The sequence below is a fragment of the Hordeum vulgare genome, chromosome 3H (assembly GCF_904849725.1).
Source record: "Hordeum vulgare subsp. vulgare chromosome 3H, MorexV3_pseudomolecules_assembly, whole genome shotgun sequence".
In the NCBI taxonomy this organism is placed as follows: domain Eukaryota; kingdom Viridiplantae; phylum Streptophyta; class Magnoliopsida; order Poales; family Poaceae; genus Hordeum; species Hordeum vulgare.
In genome coordinates, this window is record NC_058520.1 from 212,024,438 (window position 1) to 212,038,984 (window position 14,547).

Below are 14,547 nucleotides of genomic sequence, written 5' to 3' on the forward strand. Positions count from 1 at the left end.
TTTTTCTAGCCCCTGAATAGATCGACCATCTTCTTAAGAGCCCACTCCTTGACTTTTTTCTCTAGGGCCTCTTTTCGCCTCTTCATTTCCTCCTCATTTGGCTCCTCCTCATCTGGATCCACCTCTCGCGCCGGCAGGGTGAAATTAAGCATAAGCTTTCTCCAAAGGTTTTCTTTGGCTGCTGTGCCGACATATGAGACTCCTTCCTGATCCCTTGGCTTAATCCATTCTCGATTGGTGATAGGGATGTGGTCCCTAACAACAACTCTGCATGCCTTCACAAACTTCCGCTTTACATCTGCGGGATCAATTGGTTCCTCGCCATGTGAGACTGTTTCAATCCTCTACCTCTCACCGTCATCCAGCTTCTTGGTTGGGCCTCGTTTCGTACGTACTGAAGTTTTGCTCAATCCGGAGGGCTAAAAGAAAGAGCGTCAATATATGCATACATATAACACATGATTAATTTATTAATATATATGCACCTCGACGGAGCGGTCGACTTCTCCCTCGTCGGCTTCTTCCTCATTGGAGCCGCTGATTTCTCCCTCGGCCGAGGCGTGGGCGTCTACCTCACCGGAGCTTCTACCTTGTGTGTTGAGAGACTCATCTCCCACGTCAGAATCGTTCAGAAACTGATTGGTGACATAGACATCACCAACTAAAATATCACCCCGGCGGATGGCACCATGCATCACGTCTTCCTGATATTCGTCTCTACCTTGTGGATCCATAGTATCTAAAAATCAATTAAACATAAAAAACTAAATTAACTAACAACTAAAACTATATACATCGAATAATCCACTTAATTAATGCATCATCGAATAATCCATATAATATTATTGAATATATAATTTGGAATACATAAATAATACATCTCTCGACTACAGTAATACATCGAATAATAACGACTAATCAGTCAACAAAGAGCCTTCGTACTATTGAGGCATGGGCGATGGACACCCAAAGAGCAGGGACCATCACCGGATCATAGCTCCAGTGAGATCCCCAAAGAACCTGCCAGGTCCTATCGAACCTGGCATCCAACGCCTACATGTAGCGACGGACGTGCTCGTCCTCCTCCCTCACATGGCGGCGTACCTCCTCCTCGGGGTCCGGCACCCTCTGCACCCTCTCTGGCCCCCGCGAGCGGCACCAAAGAAGCTCCGGGTCGACGACGGGAGCCTGGTTCCTCACCAAGCTGCGTGCCAAGAAAGGTAACTCCTCCCAGTGCCAGCCCGGCGGAGCCCATTCCCGCACACGCTGGCGCATATCAAGCAGGTGGCCGCCACCGAGTCGACGACGAGGATGCTAGCTGGGCATCGTATGTCCTACTATTTAAATTCATATTGTTTACTAAAATTTTCTAAATTTGTACTCTCTTTTCGTTCCAAAATATAAGACCTTTTAAAGATTTCTTCCGAAAACTACATACGGAGCAAAATGAGCGAACATGTAATCTAAAGTATGTCTATATACATCCGTATGTAGTCCACTAATGGAACCTCTAAAAAGACTTATATTTAGGAACACAAGGAGTAATTAGTTGCAAATACATAACAAACTTTTGTAAATGTCAAAATTCATCAAACTTTTTGCAAAAAAACTAAAAAACTAAAACAACTAAATTAACTAAAACAATATGAAACACTTAATTACCAAAAACAATATGGACACTTAATTAACTAAAACAATATGAACACTTAATTACCTAAAACAATAATCCTAAATTTCTTTTTTACTATCTAATTAACTAATTGTATTTCTTAACCCTAATTTTTTCAGAGTGTTTCAGAGAGTGTATGTGTGTACGTGTACGTGTGTGTGTACGTGTGTTTGTACGTGTGTGTGTGTACGGCACCTGCGGCACGAACATCGGAGATGGACGGGCCGCGGCGGGGCTCCTATGCCGGAGATGGATCGGCCATCTCCGGTGGTGTCTAGGTGGGGGATGGGCTCGGGGAGGGGAGGCCATGGCGGCAATGGCGCGCGGTCGAGCTCGTCGGTTGCGGTCTTCACGAGGAGAGGGAGAAGAGGGGCGCCGGTGGCTCACCTCGGGGGATAAGAGGTCCGCACGGAGATCCGATGTCGGCGAGGAGGACGACGGGTATATTGTGGTAGATAACGACATGGGTGAGAAGAATCAGACCAAAATCCCCATTAGTGTTCTTCGGTATTTTTCCAATCGTACCAAGACGTCAACGTCTTTTCATGGTCGAAGAGACAGCCAGACATATGACATGGCACAAATTGGGCAAAAGAACAGAACTAGATGTGGATGGGAACAAGATTCTTGTACACACTTCAGATGGTTTTGCATGGAGGCACTTCGATGCATTACATAAGGATAAATCGGAAGATGCAAGGCATCCTAGAGTTTCCATCAGCATGGATGGGTTCAATTTGTATGGTATGACGGCAGCATAATACAGTTGTTGGCCTGTATTTGTCATTCCACTCAATTTCCCACCTGGAAAGATTATGAAAAGAAAGAACATTTCCCTGACGTTGATAATTCCAGGGCCCAACTATCCAAGGAAGAATATGAATGTGTACATGCAGCCGCTTAATGATGAGTTGCAAGAAGCCTGGGATAATGGGATCATGACCAACGACGCTGCTACCAAAACAAATTTCAAAATGCATCATGTCGTATATGTACTCGACGCATGATTATCCGGCGTTTGCGCTATTCGCTGGCTGGTGTGTGCATGGAAGGTTCCCGTGCACCACATGCAAGGCAGCTCTTCAGTTCCGTTGGCTGCAGGCTGGTCGCAAGTTTTCTTGCTTCGACATGCATAGACAATTCCTGGATCCTCACCATAAGTTCAGAAAAGACAAGAATAATTTCATCAAAGGTAGAGTTGTCAAAAACACTCCACCATCTGCGTTGACAGGCCAATAGACCCTTGATTAGTTAAACGCTCTCGAGCCTGATCCATTGCGTCCAGGATACTTCAAACGGTATAATACGGAACACGCCTGGACTCACAAGTCATGCTCATGGGATCTGCCTTACTTCAAAGACCTCCTTTGCCCACACAACATCAACATGGTGCGCACTGAAAAGAATATTGCGGAGGCCATTTTTGGTAAATTTTCGTCATAGAGGGGAAGTTAAAAGATAATCCTAAGGCTAGAATCGACCTGGAGGCTCTATGTGATAGACCGTTACAAAACTTGGGACAACGGAAAGGAAAGCAAAGCATAGCGAAGCCAAATGCATGGTTCAATCTTGAAAGGCCAGCTATGAGGGAAATGCTATTGTGGATGAAAATGCGGTTGATGTTCCCCGATGGGTATGCTGTGAATCTAAAGAGGGGAGCGAGTCTTGAGAAATTGAAAATATTTGGTCTCAAGAGTCATGATTAGCACATATGGTAATGTCGGTGATGTTGCGTGGCTTTATCCCTGAGGATGAATGGCTAGTACTGGCAGAGCTGAGCTATTTCTTCCATTCTCTTTGTGCGAAAGAACTATCGCGTGACGTGCTAGATGAAATGGAAGAGTTGGCGACGGAGTTGATCTACAAATTAGAAAAGATCTTTCCATCGGGCTTCTTTAATCCAATGTAGCATTTGATTTTGCATCTCCCGAATGAGGCAGGGGGCATTCAAAATCGATGGTGCTACTCAACTGAGGGGATGCAGAAGACGCTTCGAGCTAAGTGTAAAAATAAACGTAGAATTGAAGCATCTATGGCCGAGGCATTCATTACTGAGGAGGCGACAAACTTCGTGACAGCACACTACGAAGCCAAAAATCATCAGTTGCATAACCCAAAGCCTCGTTACAATGATGGCGATCCAAAAAAAGGTCGATCCAACCTCAGCGTATTCAAAGGGAAGCTCGCACCATCCGGTGCTTCGAAAGGGAAATCGTTGGATGTCGAAGAATGGTGGACCATTTCATTGTATATCTTCACCAACCTAACAGAAGTGCGGCCGTACATCGAGTAAGTTCTCGGTAAATTATTGTTCCGTAACTTCTAATTCCTTTCAACTACTACTATTCTCAGATATTTGATATAGTCGATACGTTGCCGAATTCTCGGATGGAGCGGTCATCGAAAAGGATTCCGTCGAAGAGTATGAGCTTCTCGCAAAGCATGGAGGCGACTATCCCGGTTTCATCTCCTGGTTCAAACAAAGGGTAATTAATTACCATTAATGGCCCATTTGATTTCTTGGTCTAATTTGCGGCTAATGCATCCATTATTTCGTATTAAACTTGTAGGATGATGCAGAGTTTATTGACGCCGAGTTGAGATAAGTCGTTAATGGTTTTGACTATAAGGTCAGCTCTTTTTACAAATAAAAAATCAACGGGTATCAATTTCGTTCCTTTGGCAAAGAGCTATCTATGCTCGACCTAAAGACTACCAATTGTTCTATCTCTGCTATCGGGGAAGGAGGCACCGAGTATTATGGAAGAGTTGGAGCAATTTATGAACTTATATTCTATGGTGGAAACCCACCGACCGTCGTAGTCTTCAAATGTTATTGGTTTGAGCCGAGGGAGACTAGAAGGACTCATGAACATATAGGACTAGTCGAAATCAACCAACACACACTTAGATGTTCCTGATGTCTATATTATGGCTCAACAGGCGACACAAGTTTTCTATCTACCGTGGGCCTGCCAAACTGATCCAAATCTCAAAGGTTGGGATGTCGTTTATGAAGTGCCACCACATTTTAGACCACCTACCCTCAATGAAGAGGATTATGTACCTCACATTAACCCTCAATGAAGAGGACCAAACTTCTCCTTCTTCTTCTCTTCTTGCTTCTTCGCTTTCTCTTCTTCTACGTAGCTTAGACTCATCCAACAAAGACTAAATTGACTAATTATCCTACAAAATGACATACTTAGCTTAGTTAGGTCAAAACATCATAAGAAGCTTGGTTAGCTCATTAAAATGACTAATTTAGCTCCAAAATTAAATAATAAGCTCAAAATGGCATAAAAACCTTGGTTAGCTCATGAATATTATATACTTAGCTTGGCTTCCACCTAAATGACATAATTAACCAATTTAGCTCCAAAATGCCTTAATAATCATAGTTGGCTCGAAAATGACATATTTTACCAAAGTTAGCTCTAGAATGGCCTATATTTAGCTTGGCTTCCACCTAAATGACATAATTAGCTTAGTTAGCTCCAAAATGGCCTATTTAATAAAAAAAGTGACCTATACTTAGCTAATTACCCTCCAAAATGACATAATTAGCTCCAAAAAGGCATAATTAGCTAATTTTGCCCGAAGAAGAGGACAAGAGGAGAAGAAAGAGGGAAAATGAAAAGAAGGAAGAAGAAGAAGAAGAGAAGAAGAAGGAGAAGGCGAAGGAGGAAGAAGAAGGAGAAGAAGGAGAAGGAGGAGAGAAGCTCCTTCTCCTTCTTCTCCTCCTACTTCTCCTTCTCCTTCTTCTTCTTCTTTTCTTATTCTTCTCCTCTTCCTTCTCCTTCTCCTCCTCCTCCTCCTCCTCCTCCTTCTTCTTCTTTTTCTTCTCCTTCTTCTCTTCTTGCTTCTTCTATTCTTGCTTCTTCTCTTTCTTCTTCTACGTAGCTTTTTTTGCCCCCAACAAAGACATACTTAGCTAATTATCCTCCAAAATGACATAATTAGCTTAGTTAGGTAATAACATCATAAGAACCTTGGTTAGGTCATTAAAATGACTAATTTAGCTCCAAAATGACATAATAAGGTCAAAATGGATTAATAATCATAGCTGGCTACAAAATGACATACTTTATCCAAGTTAGCTCTAGAATGACCTATACTTAGTTAAGTTCTCTCCTAAATGACATAATAATGCTATGTAGCTCCAAGATGACCTATTCCACCTAACTTAGCTATGAAATGGCCTATACTTAGCTAAGTTCTCTACGAAATAACCTATACTTCTCTTCTTCATCTAGTATTCTTCTTCTAACTTTCTTATTTGTCATTTTGTAGATTACATTCACATCACGGGAAGCTTGGATTATATTGATGGAATGCTTGAATATGGTTTCTTGTACCATGGCTTCACGGAAGCTTGTATTGAAACTATTGTAGTATATGGATATATATGAAACTTTGTATATGCATGGATGAAACTGGTGTAATATATGGTTTGGTACGGATGCAACTTGCATAATATGTCTGTACTATGGATGAAAGTTATTTTAATATGGTTATGAGTACGGAAACAAATTTATTTCTATCAAATATATATATATATATATATATATTTATATATCCTGATTATTGTGGAAATTACTGGATATAATAGAAAATAAAATAAATAGGGGCTGTTTTGAGCCTTTGTCGTCCGCCCACTGACGGCAAAGGCCATAGGGCAGACGACAAAGGGGGAGGGCTGGCGGCAAAGGTGGGAGGGGCTGGGTGCAAAGGTGGAGGGAGAGAGGGGCTGGGTGCCCCTTTGCCGTCGGCCTCAAACATGGCTGACGGCAAAGAGAGGAGGGCAGACGGCAAACGCAGGAGGGCTGACGGCAAAGGTGGGAGGGAGAGAGGGGTTGGGTGCCCCCCTTTGCAGTCGACCCTAAAGATGGCTGACGACAAAGAGGGTAGGGCAAACGGCAAAGAGGAGAAGCCTGCCGTTAGCACTTGATAGGAGCATCTATGGATCTTCCGTCCCATTTTATTTGTCGTCTGCCCCCTCATGGCAAAGATTCTTTGCCGTCTGCCTTACAAAAGCAGACGGCAAATAACCTCTTCACCGGATATTATTTTGTCGTCTAGTTTGCCGTCAACTAATCGACGGCAAAGCCTTTGCCGTCCTGGGTTCCCCCCTTTGCCGTCAGCCATGTGAGACGGCAAATTCTCAGATTCCTGTAGTGAAGCAAATGAAAATCTTTATTTTCCATAACCATGTCTCCAAATCTAACCGCAACAATGGCAATGCCATATCATTTATATCCCAACCAAATAAGCTTCTTGTAAGCACAACTCTAGAAAGGACCAAAAAGGAACCAGCTGGAAAATAGAATATATAACAAAATGGAGCCACAACCAAACTTGAAAGGTTTCAGCTGCTGCCCGGTGGAACAACCTTTGTCACATTGTCATTTTGGACTGATTTTGCATATCACCACTCTTATAATAAAAATGATTGTAACTATATGGTTGTACGTGGAAAATACCACACCCCACCATTCTATAAGGATTGTGATATCTCCTGGAATATTACATGTGATGCACTCTAATTAGAGAGTAAGAGGATATGTATATTTGTAAAACCATAAACCAACTTTTGAAACTCTAGTGTTAGGTGGGAACAGTCGCTTAATAATTTACTGTTGGATGCTAAATTTAGTAAAGGAAAATGGAACAAAATATTATGCAAGTATAGACTATGCATTCATCTAGTGTTAGGTGCCTCCAGCTGTGGTTGCATTGTTACTGAAAACAACAATTCAGAGAGCACAACACAAGACCTTAGCATAGAAAGTTGATGCTTGAAGATAACAACATGCATAGTGATCGACTGATTCGGTCCATCAACTTACCTAAACGTCGAATGTTGATCGCGGTGCCACAATGTCGTTGTTTGGCTGGATGCATTTCTTCTTTAGGCTCGTTTCCTTAACCTACACACCTAAGGATGCACTAATTTAGTAGGAGTAACTACTACAACAAGTCTAAAATTATTTTGGTAAAGCCGTGAGTTTTTTCTTAGATAAATGACAACTATAAAATTTACTTGGATTTTGAGGGGAACAAATAAACGGCAATCAGAATGATTCAATTACCTCCGAAGGCGATGTATTGGTGTGTTGTGTTTGTTAGATGCACTGAACATGAGATTTGCTTCTTTAACTCGACTCCATGGTTGAATAAACAGAGATAACAGAAACTCAGAGGGTTAGCAAAACTCGACTCCATGGTTGAATAAAAAGTACGATCATAACGCCAAAAAATTGTACTCTGTACCGGTGGCGGGCTATGTGTATAGCTACAGGGGCCACTGCCCCCTAGTCTTGGGATATTTTGTGAAGAAATTTTTCTTGTAGCAGCATAGATTAAAAAATACATACTTTGTCTCCTCAAGAGCTTATGTTTTTTGATTGCCCCCCAGTCATGGTAGGCTAGCTCTGCCACTACTCTCTACTAAAAAGAGAGCCCCAAAGTCAGGAAAATCAAGAGAGGAGAAACATCAAAATCAAGACAAAATCATTCTAAACAAAATAACAAGCAATATTATGCGAAAACCCGCCGAAACTGCCAAAATAACATGCAAAACTAAAGCAACTCATCAGGACAAAAAAGAAACGCAGGCGAGAGGAACATATAGGTGAAGCTAGCGGAGCTTCTTGGGGTCGATTTTGAGTAGCCCCCTGGACTCGGAGCACATCTTGGACAAAATTTCAGCCAGAAATCAATCAGCACGAGTCTAGCTAGAGAGGGGTTTGGAAAGCTGGGATAGCTTCAACACCCCCTGGTCTTCCACGCCCTGTCCCTGTTGTTCGCTGCTTCTATTCCGGGAGCAGCAGATGAGGAAGATGTGGAAACATGGAATTTCTGAGGGGAACGGGAGCCTGGCTCACGGTAGGCAATATGCGTATAATACCCACATCGAGAATCAATGCGGTGGAACCATCGCTGGTTTGTCGTAGATGGCACCATCATCGGTTTGTCCTAGGAGCCACGAAGAGCACAGTAGCACCATCGCAAAGGAAGAGGTGTTGGTGTGCGCTGAGCATAATGTTGGGGGCAGTAGGACGAAGATCTACACCACAGCAGCGACATCCGGGGAATGGGGATGGGCGCCTTCTGCCTGGATCGGCGGCTGCGACGGTGAGAAGAAGTATGGGGGTGGGATAGATGGGCGTGCATGTGTTGGCTTAAGATGGTTTGATCATGGGCCAGAAACGTGCGACGTCAATAACGCGAACGAGGGATGTATATCGGTGGGAGAAGAAGCAGTCATGGGTGCAGCTAATTTTTTTTCACAGAGGAATCCTGTGAGGAGCCGGAGGTTATACTACAGGAGGAGTCACGCGGGAGATGTGGTTGAACCATCACAACGAAGGCAGATTCTCCTTTAATATTATAGATTGATCATACCCGGTGTTTTCTATTATCAATGATGTACTTTTTATGAACTTGGTGAATGAACCAATTTTTTAAATGTAGCCAACACTTGTTTATGAGTTTACTGAGGAATTTGTCGGCATAGATGATATTTCATTGAACAGTAATGTATATGATGAAGTTGTTGAGTAGCCCCTACAACGAATAATCCCTAAAACTATTCTTGAAAGGAAGACAAGGCTTTGGTTATGGAATGTGAAAGTGTTTCCACCGATTCAATTGCATGGACTGATCAAAGGATGAAGACTTATTGGAAGTGTATTGGCGAGCACTACCATTGTAACAACCCGAGACCGACACTCCAAAAGATTCCTCTTTATTTCATTGTCGCCATGTTAATTATATGGTTGTTGCATTCATTATCGCATCATCTGCATTGCACCGGCACTCCGTTGCCATCAGTTTTGAAAACTCCATCCGTTATTAGTTGTTGGTTCTCTCGTCATTGACCGTTTTGGGACCAACCACATACGCACGCGCCGTGACATCGCTAAATGTTATATTTAAAAGTGTGTATAAAATATTTTTGGATTTGGTTGAAACTTGGTGTGTGGTCTTATTTTAACGTAGGTAGGCCGCCTGCCAAATTTCATCACAATCGGAGTTCGTTTGGAACCCGTGCCATTAAATATATAGAGGCACTAGAGCCGGTTTAATTGTCGGACGTTTTGGTGTTTTAAAACTCTGTCACGGTCCACATCATCTCCCTCTCATCTTAGCCCAACACCCCCTCTACATAGCCACTAAGCCAACTTAGCCATTCCCATGATTGGTATTGTCCGATCATGATCGAAGGGTCCGAAAACGGGTTAATTCCCCTAACCCTAGCTCCCTTTCCCTATATAAACAGCCTCACCTGCCTAATCTGGACCCTAACCCCTCTCCCACCTCATTTCCCGTGCCCCAAATCCTAGCCTCTGCCAACCGCAGTCTCTCTCCCTCCCAGTCACGGGGCCCGCGAAGCCCATCCGCCTCCTCTCTCCATATCGAGACAGGAGCTCCCGATCCAGAGCCTCCCGAGCTTCGTGCTCCGTCTCTTGTCGCCATTGCCGAGCCACCCCAGCCGGGCTCCCGCGCCAATCTGGCGAGCCGCCACCGCGAGGCCCTGGATCACGCTGGAGCACCTCCTCCGTCATCAGGCTGTTGCGCCCCTTCGGCGAGCTGCAGCCGCTAGGGCCCGGATCACGCCAAAGCGCCTCCTGCCTCTCCCTCTCCTTCCTTCTTTCTCCTCTCCCTAAGCTCTCTCCCTCCATTTTACCTCGGAGGAGCGCCATGGTCACGCGAAGCTATGCCTTGGCCTGCCATAGGTCGCCTAGCTCCGTGGCCCGCCGGATCTGGTGCCCTGTCTACGGATCAGCCCGTTCCCGGACCGGTCGGAACCCCTGTGTGCCACCGCTGTCGGCTTCGCGCCATGGGAGCTGCGGCGCTGCCATGTCATTCCCTCTCGTGCAGGAGCACGGGGAAGATGAGTGCCAGCATGCCTCGCCCCATGGCCGCTTCCAGCGAGCCGACCCAGCTCTTCCCTGCGCCAGGCCGCGGCTCACTCCAGCCGGCCTCCTCCCCACCGACTAGGCCGCACCCAGCACCTTTGGTGTCTGATACGTCTCAAACGTATCTATAATTTTTGATGGTTTCACGTTGTTATCATGTCAACTTTGGATGTTTTATATACCTTTATATCTTTTTTTGGGACTAACTTATTAATTCAGTGCCAAGTACCAGTTCCTGTTTCTTCTGTGTTTTTTACTCTTTTCAGATCTGATTTTGGAACGGAGTCCAAACGGAATTAAATCCCCGAAATAATTTTTTCCAGAACAAAAGAAGATCGAAGGACTTGAGGTCCAAGGCAGGGGGCCCATAGGGAGCCCACAAGCCCTCTTGCCGTGGCCAGGGGGGCCCGCGGCAACCAGGCTTGTGGCCTCCCTGGCGCTCCCCTGCCCTAGCTCTTTGGCCTATAAATTCCCTAAAATCGCACAAAAAATCAGGGCATCCACCAAAACACTTTTCCACCGCCGCAAGCTTCCGTTTCCGCGAGATATCCTCTTGAGACCCTTCCGGTGCCCTGCCGGAGGGGACTTTGGAGTTGGAGGGCTTCTACATCAACATCATCGCCTCTCCAATGACTCGTGAGTAGTCCACATCAGACCTACGGGTCCGTAGTTAGTAGCTAGATGGCTTCTTCTCTCTCTTGGATCTTCAATACCAAGTTCTCCATGATCTTGATGGAGATCTATCCGATGTAATCCTCTTTGGCGGTGTGTTTGTCGAGATCCGATGAATTGTGGATTTGTGATCAGATTATCTATGAATTATATTTGAGTCTTTGCTGATTTCTTATATGCATGATTTGATATCCTTGTAAGTCTCTCCGAGTCTTGGGTTTTGTTTGGCAACTAGATCTATGATTCTTGCAATGGGAGAAGTGGTTGGTTTTGGGTTCATACCGTGTGGTGACCTTTCCCAGTGATAGAAGGGGTAGCATGGCACACATCGTGTTGTTGCCATCAAGGGTAACAAGATGGGCTTTCATCATAGATTTGAGATTGTCCATCTACATCATGTCATCTTGCTTAAGGCGTTACTCTGTTCTTTTGAACTTAATACACTAGATGCATGCTGGATAGCGGTTGACGTGTGGAGTAATAGTAGTTGATGCAGAAAGTATTGGTCTACTTGTTCTTGGCGTGATGCCTACAGATATAATCATTGCCATAGATAATGTCATGACTTTGTGAGGTTCTATCAATTGCTCGACAGTAATTCATTCACCCACCGTCTACTTGCTTTCATGAGAGAAGCCACTAGTGAACACTACGGCCCCCGGTCTATTCACAACTATCATCTCCACTTTCACTTTTACTTTTCTTTGTTTACTCTTTGCTTTCAGTTCTCACTTTGCAAACAATCTATAAGGGATTGACAACCCCTTCATAGCATTGGGTGCAAGCTCTTTGTGTTTGTGCAGGTACTTGTGACTTGACGCGATCCTCCTACTGGATCGATACCTTGGTTCTCAAACTGAGGGAAATACTTACCGCCGCTGTGCTACATCACCATTGCCTCTTCAAGGGAACACCAACGCAAGGCTCCAAGGCCGAGGGGAAATCCTTTGGATATTTGCCAAGGAAGTCCCTATAGGCGTAGCCCGCAGCAAAAGGATTTCTGGCGCCGTTGCCAGGGAAGGTTTGTTGTCGCAGTAGCAGTGTCGTGCTTTTGTCACGGAAGATGTGCTCATGAAAGGACTTAGTGGTGAAGCCATCACAACTATGTGGCGACTCAAAGGGGTTGATCAGGAAATGAGAGACGAGTTTATCCAGGTTCGGCCCCTGAGATTGAGGTAAAACCCTACGTCATGTTGTGTGTATATTGTTGTGAAGATCGACTACAAGGGTGCGGATTCGCCTAGCCTCGCTCTCGATTGATGTTAACCTAACCTCATCAAACCTAGAGACTCGCCTTTATATACAGGTCGAGGCTCTAGGTTTACAAGAGTCCAACCCTCATTACAATTCGTGAGCCGGTTCATCTCTAACTCGCCTTGTCACTCACGCGAGGAAATTCCACGCGACTCTTTTCCCATGCAGGCCGTAAGTTGCCTTCTTCGAGTCTTGGGCCAGCCGGCCCTTCGCAGCATACGTCTTGCGTCTTCTGCTTCTCAGATAATGGCCCATATTGATCATAGAGATAGAGCCGCCACTATCCTAAGCCGACATCATAGGGCGGGTCTTATAACGGGATAACATCCCCAACATTAGGCCCGAGATTGACTTGAACTTGTTCATGTCAATAAACATTTCTCATATGCTTGGCGGCTGAGTCAAAGCCTCGTCCCATTCCCAACGAAAGAATTGCCGGCTTGTAAACTTCTCGTGATTTTCCCCTACGAAAATTTATGATGTCAATCACACCAAAAATCTAGGAATCTTTATGATGTCATCCCAACGGCTCTTCTGATCTTATATGTCCCGCCTAAAAATCGAGGCGCCATCAATTCCAAGAATTACGGCGTCTCCTAGACTCCCGCGCATGCCATTTCCATTCCGCCTAGTCTTTAAATACCGACGAGGGAATCTTTTTTCACTTTTACCCTAGCTCTTCTTCTTCTTGCTCCTCGAGTCTTCAGTCCACGACGCATCGCCACTGCACCTTCCTCCGACGAACTCTCTGACGCAAGAGCTTCGCCTCCGCACGTCTTCTGCACCGAGTTCCGATCTTCTTCTCGTCCGGTCGACGCCGTCAGGTTTCTCCTTACTTCTTGTAATAGATCTGTTTAGATCACGTACCATAGCTCACCGGAGTTCTTTAGGGTTCATCGTGTCCCCATTAACAGTATGAGTTCGTCTATTCTCTTTAGCAAAGCAATCCCCCTCGATAAGTTGTGTAACATATGTAAAATCAATCCCGCACAAACTTCATTTATACTTCTGCAAGAACCTTGTCTTCGTCTGCTATTGCCACCACCATGCTCCATTGTTTATTTTAGCCATTAATTTTTATTTTTCGGATTGCCGATAGATCCATCTTTCTCTGTGGTTTTGACAGAAAACTTTTTTCCCGACACTTAGCAGAATCCAACTTGATAGTTTCTTCATGACCCAGTATTGCCTCCTTATTAAGCCGGTTTAGATATTTTTGTAACACACCATCCTCGTGCACCGCCTTGTATTCGCGCGACTTAAGTATTATGATTTCTTTTACTGCTAACCATTAGAATAACCCCCCAATCATACTTATGCAACTAACTTATTTCCGACCCTAAACATCATGTCGAAACCATCAAAGTGTGACTGGCTACCTTCTGACATCGATGAAGCCGCCTTGCAATGATTCGTGTCAGTGGGGACCTTGTCTCCTAAAGAAGTAATTGGATGGAGTGGTGCTGCCACAGGAGTGCGACCTCAACCCGCCGAAGGGGAATTAGTGGTCTTCACAGACCATTTAGAATGAGGCTTCTCCCCTCCTGGTTTAAATTCTTCCGGGATGCCCTCAGCTTTTTCAACCTTCACCCCCAAGATTTAGGTCCTATTTGAATCAGCAACCTATGTCGGTTTCAAGTTTTTGTGTGAAGCATACTTAGGAATAGAACCCACCATTACCTTGTTTAGGGAATTTTTCTATTTAAACCGCCAAACAGAATGGGATGACGGCCCTAGCTTAGAACATGGTGGAGTCACCATCCAGAGGCGGCGTGAAACCGGCTTCCCTGCTGCCGCCTTACCCAGACATCAAAAAGGATGGGGAAAAACCTGGTTCTATTACAGAAATACTGCTCCGGATCAAGAAAATCCTTTGTCGGGTTATAGAGAAGATCGTCTTCCAATGGACTTCCAACTCCCCGGGTCTCTGACTCAAGACGAACAAGCCGCCCACAATTTTGTTTGGCCCTGGCTGAGAGATTTGAATGCTAATGGTTTGACTTGGATCGTTTTGATCCGATGCTGGGT